General features: G+C 37.4%; 1 protein-coding gene across 4 annotated transcripts in view; it reads left to right on the forward strand.

Annotated features, from left to right (window-relative positions):
• Window positions 1–880: 880 nt before the first annotated feature.
• Window positions 881–12185, forward strand: part of LOC143021277 (uncharacterized) — a 32301-nt gene continuing 20996 nt past the window's right edge. For 3 of the 4 annotated variants that reach the window (XM_076178682.1, XM_076178681.1, XM_076178684.1), the window contains exon 1: window positions 881–1060. The gene's annotated coding sequence lies outside the window, so the exon portion shown is untranslated. The remainder of the gene's footprint in view (window positions 1061–12185) is intronic. The other variant, XM_076178683.1, reaches the window with a different exon arrangement.

The raw sequence follows: 12185 nt of genomic DNA on the forward strand, positions 1-12185 counted from the left end.
CCATCACAGAAAAGGAATACTCAGAGAAATGGTACGGGACAGCAACAAGGGGTTGGAGGACAGCATAACGGAGGGACAGTCGTAGTATAAAAGTGTCATCATTTCTCTATGAACAGAGTTTTCCTTTATCATAGACAAAATGATGTGTGGCTCTGGTCCGTAGGGGCGTCCCATATAGACCTTAAAGCATCAACTGCATGCTACTTTGCCACAATAACAAGCAGCCACAATAACAAGCAGCCACAATAGCAAGCAGCCAATACCCCACAAGCGTACAAGATATAATTAGATAAAGTGAACTATAAGAGAATATATTAGAATAAAGCAATACAAAACAAAATAGAATCAAATAAAGTCAAATAAATTCAAGTAAGGATCAATCGTAGAATCCCCTTACCACCACCACCACCACCACCTCACCTAACCTAAATCAATCTAATCTAACCTAACCTAACCTAGCCTATGTTAGTTATGGTGAAGAATCTACAACTGATCAATGTCGGGGAGATTCTACAATTGAGTATAGTTATGGTGGAGATTCTGCAGTTGGTCAAAGTTGGGAGAAATTCTACAATTGATCCTAAAATCAAATAAAATCAAATAGAAAAAAATTAGATGAAACAGAATTAAGTAAAACAAAATATAACGGAATAAGATGATATAAGATAAAATATATAATTGATGAAAAGAAAGTTCCATGAATACAAAACCTGATGAACCAGTCTGAAAAAAAAAAAAAAAAACCGACAGAGGGTGCTTCTGTAAAACTCCGGTACGATAGTTCGTACTTGAAAAGTCGTAATTTCTGGCATCCTTGATTCTGTACGACAGTTTAAACACACACATGAAAGCAGACATTCACCACGTCCTTCCTGTATGCCTTCTAACTCGGTAGTGTCCAGCCTATTGTGCCGCACGCCAGGATCGTATCCCTGGACATCCAAGGCAGTGTAGCTATTACAGTACTTGTTGTGGTTTGTTACTCATAGTGGCGTGGACGATATCATCTAGATTCTAGATATATAGTCGGTGTAGAAACCCATAACGTAACCAAATCGTGGTGAGTTTTATGCTGATTAATCCATGAGCTGAATAATTTTAAGTTTAAAGTTAATATATTTCTGTATTGAGGTAATTTTCACTGCTTTTTCTCATCACTGAGTTAACCATTTCTCTTCGTTTCATGGTTTTAACACTTATTCAAGCTACCGGCGGGTGATCTAATTCTGTTCAGTGAAATTCTCACCAATGAAGAAGCCTAACCCATCTAGTATCTCATTAGTCTCTTTCACTCTGTTTTGACTTTTAATCTTTTAGTTCTAGCTACTACGAGGCGATTTTAGCTAGGTGAAGAACGCCTCCTTGACAGTGAGAGGGCTATTACTACCTCGAGCATATATAGATATTCCCTTATGCCACGTTTTAAGACTAGGACTTATTTTAGATCCTGCCAGCGAATCTTATTCACCTGAGGGAAAACTCATTCTACAACGAAAGGGTTCAGGTTCCTTGGACTAAAGCAAATCCCTTGCGTGTGGGAATGTTTCAAATGGGTTCTGCCTTAAGAAAGTCGATATCCTGGGAAATATTTATCTTACAAGTAAAATCTACGTATCCGATAGTTCTGATTTAGAAGTCACTCGACGACTGGGAATAGCCTATGGAAAAATATAATCAGGAAATCCCTGAGGTAATTACGCACCTTTAGACGATTCGTATTAGTTTTTTCATATGATAGTATTTTTTTTTTCCAAGAGAAACTTATGGAAACCAGGAGATGCGTTCAAGGAACCCCCTCCCCAACTACAACTGTCAACTAACTACTAGATTGGTTTTAAGTATTTAAGTCTACAGTAGACATGTTAATAAGAGTTGAATGAACTTTAAACGGTTGTTTATTCATTATGGTTTTTTAAACATTACAAATATATATATATATACCACTGCGTCTTACATATATATACGAAATTCAAGGCGAGTTAAAGTGATTGGTGGCCCCTCAGTATGTCTTATGCGGATTCCAAGGTGAGACAGGTTGTTGTAGAGCGAGTCTGACGAACAAATATTTCATTGTCCTTCTTATGGGTCACTACGTTTTTCTCTCTCAGAAACACCTCATAACATCTTTTATAAGACTCTGGGTAAGTTTCTGTCCTACTTAGAGTCAGGCTGATAAACATTCATTCGTTTGATCGTGGGAGTTAAAGTATTTCCCAGTGACGCAATGGCCAAAACGCGACACACAAAAGCAGCAGAGAAAGACTACCAAGATATTACTTATTCTGTCATACAAGATGGTGACGCTGCTGTCGGTCGTATGCATTTTACTTTTCTTTTTGGTATTACTTTTCGTAGTGTAAAGTTTGTCCTATATTTTCCACTTTCGTACCATCGAGTTTTTATATATTGGAGGTTCGTACATTGAGAGCTTCTTCTATCTGGAGGTACACTCAGATTCCGAATGCATCGACAACCTTCTGTTGTCCCTTTCTGCAAACAGAGAAATTTTTAATAGTTGCATAATCACTATCCTGCAAAAATAAAACCAATTTTCCAAGGGTTCATTAGTATAACTTTTCACGTATCAGCTAGTATAGTAAATAGACCAGCCGGTCTCCTGCCACAAACTACTATTACGAATTGCTCTGTATCACCCGCTTTAAGAAAAACGAGATTCATCTTTATAGTCACAGTTCCAGTTGACTGGCTAATGCAATCATGTTATATACAGTTTCTGTATTTGCAGGAAGATGCTTTCAGAAAACATTGGAATAACTCCTGCTACTGTGTATTTCAAATACAAACAAGTACGAGTATATTAATTTAGTTTTGAGTACTTGCCAACCCCAGATGTCTCAAGAAGCAATTCATTTTCTACATATACCAATAATGCTATGTACCAGAATTTCATTTTGCTGTACTTCATAAAAAGAATCAATATGGATGATAAAAAACAGTATATATTTGATAACAGTATATAAGATAATTATAATGGAACTAGAATATCTACGGAACAAGATTATCTTACGGTAATCAGGTCGAAATCATACACGAAATTTATATTGTCGTTTATATACTTTGCTGATGTTATTGTTCTTGCCTGTTGAAAGGTATTAGGCTCTCCTTCGAACTAACTGATACCTCACGACTTCCCACTAAGGAAGTCAATGCTTCGAGTAAGGTAACGATATACCAACTGACTGAATACCAATATATTCAGTCATGTAAAAATTTCCTCCTACTATATAACAACAATTTCATTCTCCCTTTTACTAAAATAATTCCACCGGTGATGGTGCGTGGTAGCCGAGGCTGAAAATGATGATCTCTGGTATCCTGTAATCACAACTCGCACGGTAGTCGTTGCAGGCCATGAGTCATTCTGTGATTTTTTTAGGACAAGGGCGCCAGAACAGCTCGGTAGTCGCCTCCACCTATGAACAATCCTTTCCAAGATCCACTTTGCTCATAGAACTTGACAAAAGACTAGAAAAAATATCTCAAGCGCATCTTGACCAACTAATATTTGGATAAGGAGCTACCTTTCATAAACTCACATTGTCGAAAATTACGCCGATGCCTCAGATCTTCTAAGTATTTGAGAGAGAGAGAGAGAGAGAGAGAGAGAGAGAGAGAGAGAGAGAGAGAGAGAGAGAGAGAGAGAGAGAGAGAGAGAGAGAGAGAGAGAGAGAGAAGAATTTGCAATACTGAATGTCGAAGGATTGGATGCTGCCATCTTTATATTGTAACCATCCAAATCCTTCAGTGGAATTGAAGCGTGTACGTCTGCCACGTTATGACATCGCTGACCTTGTAAAAACGTACAGTATAATAGACATGTATAGTTCGTCCGGTTTTGATTAAACCATATTAAACCTTCTGCCATGAAATCTTATATGGATACAATTATGTTTACACACACACACACACACACACACACACACACACACACACACACACACACACACACACACACACACACACACACACACACACACCCACACCCACACCCACACCCACACCCCCACACCCACACCCACACCCACACCCACACCCACACACCCACACACACACACACACACACACACACACACACACACACACACATATATATATATATATATATATATGCAATAAAAACACTAGGAGCGTGTGTTCACAAATGCGTAAGTAACCACTAGGAAAAGTAAACTAACGAAGCAGAGCGCTTTCGTATAATTACATCTTCAGTGCAGATACAAAGAAGGAATTATAAGATGAAGAAACAAGGTACAGAATATATGGCATAGTGAAGAGGGCATTCGGAGAGGTAGTGGAATAAGTACACGTGACGGACGTTTGGGCCGTCCTGGTAGCCAACAAGTATGGGACGTTTGGGCCGTCCTGGTAACCAACAAGTATGGGACAACTGCTCATAATTTATATTACAATTTAAACAATTTTGAAATTTCATGAGAAATAAAACTATCTAATTTGTACAAACCTTGATGAAGATTAACATTTATCCCCTTACTAGATTTGATCAAACTGCATTAATTTAAATTTCTTTCTGTTATGTTGTTGTTGTATGTGATGACTTTAGCGTTATCCCAGTCAACTGGGTGGTTAAAATGGTTCATGTGGTTGAATATACCGCTAGATTGGTTTCCCTCTCTAACGTATTTCTTGTGTTGATTGATTCGTGTTGTGAGTGTTTCAGCAGTCTGACCAACATAAAACTGATTACATGATTTGCAAGGTATTTTTGTACACACACCCTTTATCACTATTGACAGAATTATTTATGAGCAGTTGTCTTACAGTGTTCTTATTATTAAAAACTACATTAATGTTAAATTTACGTAATATATTTGGAATATTTTGCAGGTTCTCTTGTTACGGTAAAATTAGCAAGTTATTCATATTGAAAGTTTGAGTTGACCTAAGGTTATAAAATGTCCTTTTAGCACGATTGTAAGCTTTGTCAAGAACATGTGTGGGGTATTGTAGCTTAGTACGAATGTCGTAAATATATCTTATTTCATCATCGATGTACTCTGGGCTTCAAATGCGTAGGGCCCTGAGGTAGCCCAAAGTACATCGATGATGAAATAAGATGTATTTACGACATTGGTACTAAGCTACAATACCCCACACATGTTCTTGACAAAGCTTATAATCGTGCTAAAAGGACATTTTATAACCTTAGGTCAACTCAAACTTTCAATATGAATAACTTGCTAATTTTACCGTAACAAGAGAACCTGCAAAATATTCCAAATATATTACGTAAATTTAACATTAATGTAGTTTTTAATAATAAGAACACTGTAAGACAACTGCTCATAAATAATTCTGTCAATAGTGATAAAGGGTGTGTGTACAAAATACCTTGCAAATCATGTAATCAGTTTTATGTTGGTCAGACTGCTAAAACACTCACAACTCGAATCAATCAACACAAGAAATACGTTAGAGAGGGAAACCAATCTAGCGGTATATTCAACCACATGAACCATTTTAACCACCCAGTTGACTGGGATAACGCTAAAGTCATCACATACAACAACAACATAACAGAAAGAAATTTAATTGAATGCAGTTTGATCAAATCTAGTAAGGGGATAAATGTTAATCTTCATCAAGGTTTGTACAAATTAGATAGTTTTATTTCTCATGAAATTTCAAAATTGTTTAAATTGTAATATAAATTATGAGCAGTTGTACCATACTTGTTGGTTACCAGGACGGCCCAAACATCCAATACTTGTTGGCTACCAGGACGGCCCAAACGTCCGTCACGTGTACTTCTTCCACTACCTCTCCGAATGCCCTCTTCACTATGCCATATATTCTGTACCTTGTTTCTTCATCTTATAATTCCTTCTTTGTATATGCACTGAAGATGTAATTATACGAAAGCGCTCTGCTTCGTTAGTTTACTTTTCCTAGTGGTTACTTACGCATATATATATATATATATATATATATATATATATATATATATATATATATATATTGTTACCATAGTCACCCCCTGGTGCTAATTACATTCTCTATTCTTCCAAACGCTGGTAGCCAGCTAATGTTTACATACAGACGCGAATTCACGGTCTGATATTAAAGCGTTTTGGATAAAATGTATCTAGAGATACGTTTATTCTTGTGAGATCCACGGTGCTCTAGTTACGTAAGAATTTATAGAAATACATATTGTAATTGCTTTTGATGTATGATCCATGTACGGTGTGTATTTTACGATATTGAATGTATCGTTAGGATGATGCCAAGAGATTGTTGGAACTGTGGTGCCAACTCAAACGCTTAGGACAATGAAAGCGTTGTTCTTTTCTGTCTCTTTCTCTGCTGCGTGAAAATGGAGATAGACGTTTAGTCCTTTTGCTGGGGGAAGTAATGGTTGGGAAAAGAATAAATGGGAGGAATAACGGGAATAGATATAATGGAAAACACGCAGGAGGGAAAGAGCAATGATTTCTGGTGAGTTATGACTGCATATCTTGGTAGGATGTATGTTATTTGAGATGATTAGCAAGGATCCAATTTTCATGTGTTTATAGGAGCAGAACTTGTTGAAGTGGTTAGGTAGAGACAATATAATTTGTGCGTGTTTGTAGAACTGTGAGGATAATAGGAATTGGTATTTCAATTGCATGGAATGTAATATGATGACTATGTTGATGTAGAGGCAGTAGCTCAACTGAGTAGCAGTGGAAACATTGAATAATTACCTCATATGATAAGAATGTGCTGGATTTTGAGATGCAATGATAAATGTGTTCATTTAGTTCTGTACTGTTAGGCTTATTCAATATAGGTATAGAGAAAATTACCTAGTATCTTTCTGTGTCCTTATGTATTATGATAATTAATGTGGGATGATGATTTTTCCTAACTGAGAGGGAGTAAGATATATTTACAGAAGGAAATGAAATAGATATCCGTTTATTGTCACTCCACCTTTAAGGGATGAGGCAAGATCTGTTGTTGTCCTCCTAGATCCTTTATTTACTAATTAATTGCTTTAAGGTTAGAGGTGGTAACGTGACAATATGTATGTATGTATGTATATATATATTAGCACACACTAAATGGTCCCCAGTGCAGATCTTAATCTTTTTTTAACCACATTAACTTTTTACTTTTAATTCCATGTCATCACGAACGAGACTGACAATTCGCTCGTCGGAGACATATACGGAAACTGATACGAAGCGAAGCCAAGGGCTCGAACCTCAACTCAGACGTATCAAAGTAACAGTGACTAACCACTGCGCCATCAAGAAAGATATAAGTTGAGTATAATTTCTTATATTTGTATGTTTGAGTCACATACATATTCACGAATTTTGTGCTCAATCCATCCCTGCTATGATGGTGCAATGGTAGTGTGTGCGCGTGGGCAAGTGTTATTCACACACACTGAACGGCCCCCAGTGCAGATCTTAATCTTTTTTCAACCACATTAACTTTTTACTTTTAATTCCATGTCATCACGAACGAGACTGACAATTCGCTCGTCGGAGACATGTACGGAAACTGATACGAAGCGAAGCCAAGGGCTCGAACCTCGACTCAGACGTATCAAAGTAACAGTGACTAACCACTGCGCCATCAAGAGAGATATAAGTTGAGTGCAATTTCTTATATTTGTATGTTCGAGCCACATACATATACACGAATTTTGTGCTCAATCCATCCCTGCTATGATGGTACAATGGTAGTGTGTGCGCGTGGGCAAGTGTTATTCACACACACTGTGTTTATCTCACCACCCATCCACTCATCTGTCTTACATACGTCAACACATATATATATATATATATATATATATATATATATATATATATATATGAAAAAGATTATGACATCACCAGGTGATTTCCGGAATGTGAGAGACGTGGGAAGTCCGACCCCTTCACGGAATTTCATGATCCACTTTCAGTATACCGGTGAATTGAGACTGGAAGAGTGAGGGTAGTCCACCTCGTGGCGGGGTTCCCACGGTCAACTCCATGTGAACCATATGTTTCTTTATAAGCCAGGAATAAACTACCTTACCATTGTAACCACAAAGGGCGAATCGTAGATAATTCGAATTGTCGGATAAAAATACCCATTCCTGAGTCCGGCGTACTTCACTTATTCTATATATATATATATATATATATATATATATATATATATATATATATATATATATATATATATATATATACATATATAATTATTTCTTTGGCTTTTTTCTCAATTTACTCAGTAGACCTTTGGAATATTATAGTTTGTTGAAGGTTTCTGTGATATGATTTAGTTCATCTTCTAAAAACTCTTCACTACATATGGGAAATGCTCTGAGGAAGAAGCCTATTACTATACCTGTTTTGGTTCTATTATTGTGTCCCGAAAAGAAAAAAAAATGTTTATTTCCTTCAATAAGTGGTGCTCTAAAAGCTGCAGGGCGAGTAGTGAACAATTTAAATAGTGAAAATTTACCTGTCCCTAAAACAGATTACCTTGAACTAATTTCCCTCTGTGTATATTTTGGGGTTTCTCTTTTATTGATATTGAATACAGACAATATTCTGGCCTAGCCATGGGTAGTCCCCTTTCTGCTGTGTTAGCCAATGTATATATGGAAATACTCGAAACGGAAATTTATATATCAGTAATGGGTAGAAGTTCCATATGGTTAAGATATGTTGATGACATTATTGTGATTTTACCTAAAGAAACTAATATCAAAAACAAATTAATAAGATTAAACAGTATTAATGAAAACATACAATTTACAACAGAAACAGAGAACAACGGAAAATTACCCTTTTTAGACACTATTTTACACAGAACAAACAAAATTGTTAAGTTTTCAGTATACCGCAAACCCACCAATAAGGCAGACTACATACATTTTTATTCGGAACACAATGATAGAACCAAAACAGATATAGTAATAGGCTTCTTCCTCAGAGCATTTGGCATGTGTAGTGAAGAGTTTCTAGAAGATGAACTAAATCATATAACAGACACCTTCAACAAACTAAGATATCCAAAAGGTCTCCTGTGTAAATTGAAAAAAAAAAGATAGAGAAATAAGTAAGAGAAGCAAAGATAATAATAAATGCAACGAAGAAGCCCGATATATCACAGTTGCCAAACTCTAATATTAATTCACAACTAGATACATACCTCTAAGCAGGCATTATGATAGCTAGAATATCAGGTAGCAAAGTTGGACATTTGGTCAAACGTAGTAATAATAACCCAACTAATGAAAACAGTATTGTATATAAGATACCATATAAAAGCTGTTCATAATAATATTTTGGAGAAACAGGTCATGGACTTAACAAACAGTTATACGAACACAAAAATGATGTAAAAACCAACAGATTTACTAATCCTATTGTAAGGCATATATATAAGTATGACAACTTTCCAGATTGGGAGAAGACAGTTGTAATAAATAAAGATTCAATAAAAATATCAAGAAAGACAATAGAAGCAGCTTATATTAACACTAATGATAACATTAACCATAGAAAGGTTTTATAAGCTTAGCAAAAGCCACAAGTTTATTAGTAGCTGAAGAAAATAAGAACACAAATGATATGAGTGTAGCTACAACCTCTCCTAGGCGTCCCAAGAGATGACCTGCCTGTGTATAAAATGTCCATGTTGTATTTCATTGTTAGCATTGTGATCAAAACCCTGTGGGTCGAAACGTTAAAACATTGAAATTCTTTCATTATTCCTCGTCTACTTCCTCCACATTCATTTACATTTGGCATTGTGTAGTTAATTTAACACACACACACACACACACACACACACACACACACACACACACACACACACACACACACACACACACACACACACACACACACACACACACACACACACACACACACACACACACACACATATATGTATATATATATATATATATACATACATATATATATATACAGTATATATATATATATATATATATATATATATATATATATAAAAGAATACTGCCACCAAGTATTTTCAATTGGATCGTAAGAGGCGAGAAGAAAGGGACAGGGATTGGGACTAGGCATCCTTCTCCTTGTAGCCCCACAGGGGACATTGCTAAGAAAAGTAAAGGCATAAGAGGGTCTGGGAGTTTTACGACCAGCACCCTAAGGTTTGGGTCTTTTAATGTGAGTGGATGTGGTACAGATGAGAGTAAAAGTGAAGAGATAGGTAGCATGTTTGTGAGAGGAAAGATGGATGTGCTGGCTTTGAGTGAAACTAAGTTGAAAGGGAAGGGCGAGTGTAAGTTTGGGAGTGTAGGTGGGAGGTTATCAGGAGTGAAGAGAGGGCGAGGGAGGGAAGGGGTGGCTATAATAGTATGTGAAGAGATGGGTAAACATGTAGGGGAGTGGAAGGAGGTTTCCCCAAGGATGATGTGGATGAAGGTGAAACTGGGAAAGATGTGGGTTTTTGTAAGTGCATATGGACCTGGCAGTGAGAAGAGTGTAGAAGAAAGGGAGACCTTTTGGATAGATTTAAATGAGTGTATAGAGAATTTAGGGAGAAATGTCAATGTAATAGTACTGGGAGACCTTAATGCTAGGGTAGGAAATGGTCCAATTGATGGAGTGGTTGGGAAATGTGGAGTTCCAGGAAAGAATCGTAGTGGAGAGTTGATGGTGGAAATGTGTCTAGAAAGAGAGTTAATGATAGCAAATAGAGTGTTTCGGAGAGGGTGGTGGATGGAAGGGTGGTAGATAGAGCGTTAATGGATTATGTAGTGGTAAATAGGGTTATGTTAGGAAGAGCTAAGGATATACATGTGCTAAGGGGAGACGGTGGGGGAATATCAGATCATTTTTTGGTGGAAGGTAAGTTGAGAGTGAAGGATAGATGGAGAAAGAGGAAAGGGGCAAAAGGTAGGGAGGTGCTTAGAGTGAACTCTTTAATGAAAAAGAGAAGGAATACAAGAAGAAGCTGAAGGAGGAGTGAAGGATAGAGTAGAGCTAGGTGTGGAGGAGGAATGGGGATGGTTCAAGGAGGAAGTCACAAAGTGTGCAAAGATGGTGTGTGGAACAAGAAGGACAGGAGGAAATAGAAGGAAGGGTAATGAATGGTGTGATGAGGAAACAAAGAAGGTTGTAGAAGAGAAGAAGCGAGCTTTCGCAGATTGGTTACAAAATAGGACGAGGGAGTCATATGAGAGGTACAAAGAAAAGAAAAGAGAAGTAAAGCAAAAAGGTAAAGGAGGCAAAGAGGAGAGCAGATGTGAAATGGGATGAGAGTATGACAGAAAATTTTGAAAGTAATAAAAAGATGTTTTGGAAAGAAATTAAGAGAGGAAGAGGAGGCGAATCAAGTAGAGAAGAAAAGGTAAAAGGTGCAGATGGAGAGATGATAATGGAAGAGAAGGCAGTAAGGGGAAGATGGGCAGAATATTTGAGGGAGTTGCTAAATGTGAAGGAGGATAGGGAGGGAGAGATAGCTGCAGTGGGAAGTGCGAAGAAAATGAGAGTGATGAGTGAGGAAAATGGAGGAGAAATAAGGAAGGAGGAAATGAAGGCAGTTGTTAAGATGATGAAAGTAGGTAAGACACCTGGTCAGGATGGATGCCATGCAGAATGTCTTAAAAAAGGAGGTACAATGATGGTGGACTGCCTGGTGAGGTTATTTAATGTTTGCTGGAGAGAGGGTAGAGTACCGGAGGACTGGAGGAGTGCCTGTATAGTTCCACTTTACAAGGGAAAGGGGGACAAGTGCGAATGTGGTAGTTTCAGGGGGATTAGCTTGTTGAGTGTAGTTGGGAAGGCTTATGGAAGGATCTTGATTGAGAGGATTAGGAGAGGAACAGAAGGAGTAATTGGTGAGGAGCAGTGTGGATTTAGGACAGGTAGAGGTTGTGTAGATCAGATCTTTGTGGTAAGACAGATATGTGAGAAAGCTATAGGAAAAGGGAAGGATGTTTTTTTGGCTTTTATGGCTCTGGAAAAGCCTTACGATAGGGTAGACAGATAGGCACTATGGGAGGTTATGCAGATATACGGGATAGGAGGAAAGCTTTTGGGAGCTGTCAAGACTTTTTATGAGAGTAGTAGAGCTTGTGTCAGGATTAGAAATGGAGAGAGTGAGTGGTTCGAGGTAAAGGTGGGACTTCGTCAAGGATTCGTTATGTCACCCTGGCTGTT

This window comes from Oratosquilla oratoria, chromosome 41 (assembly GCF_046742065.1).
Source record: "Oratosquilla oratoria isolate Oo_2021 chromosome 41, ASM4674206v1, whole genome shotgun sequence".
Classification (NCBI taxonomy): Eukaryota; Metazoa; Arthropoda; class Malacostraca; order Stomatopoda; family Squillidae; genus Oratosquilla; species Oratosquilla oratoria.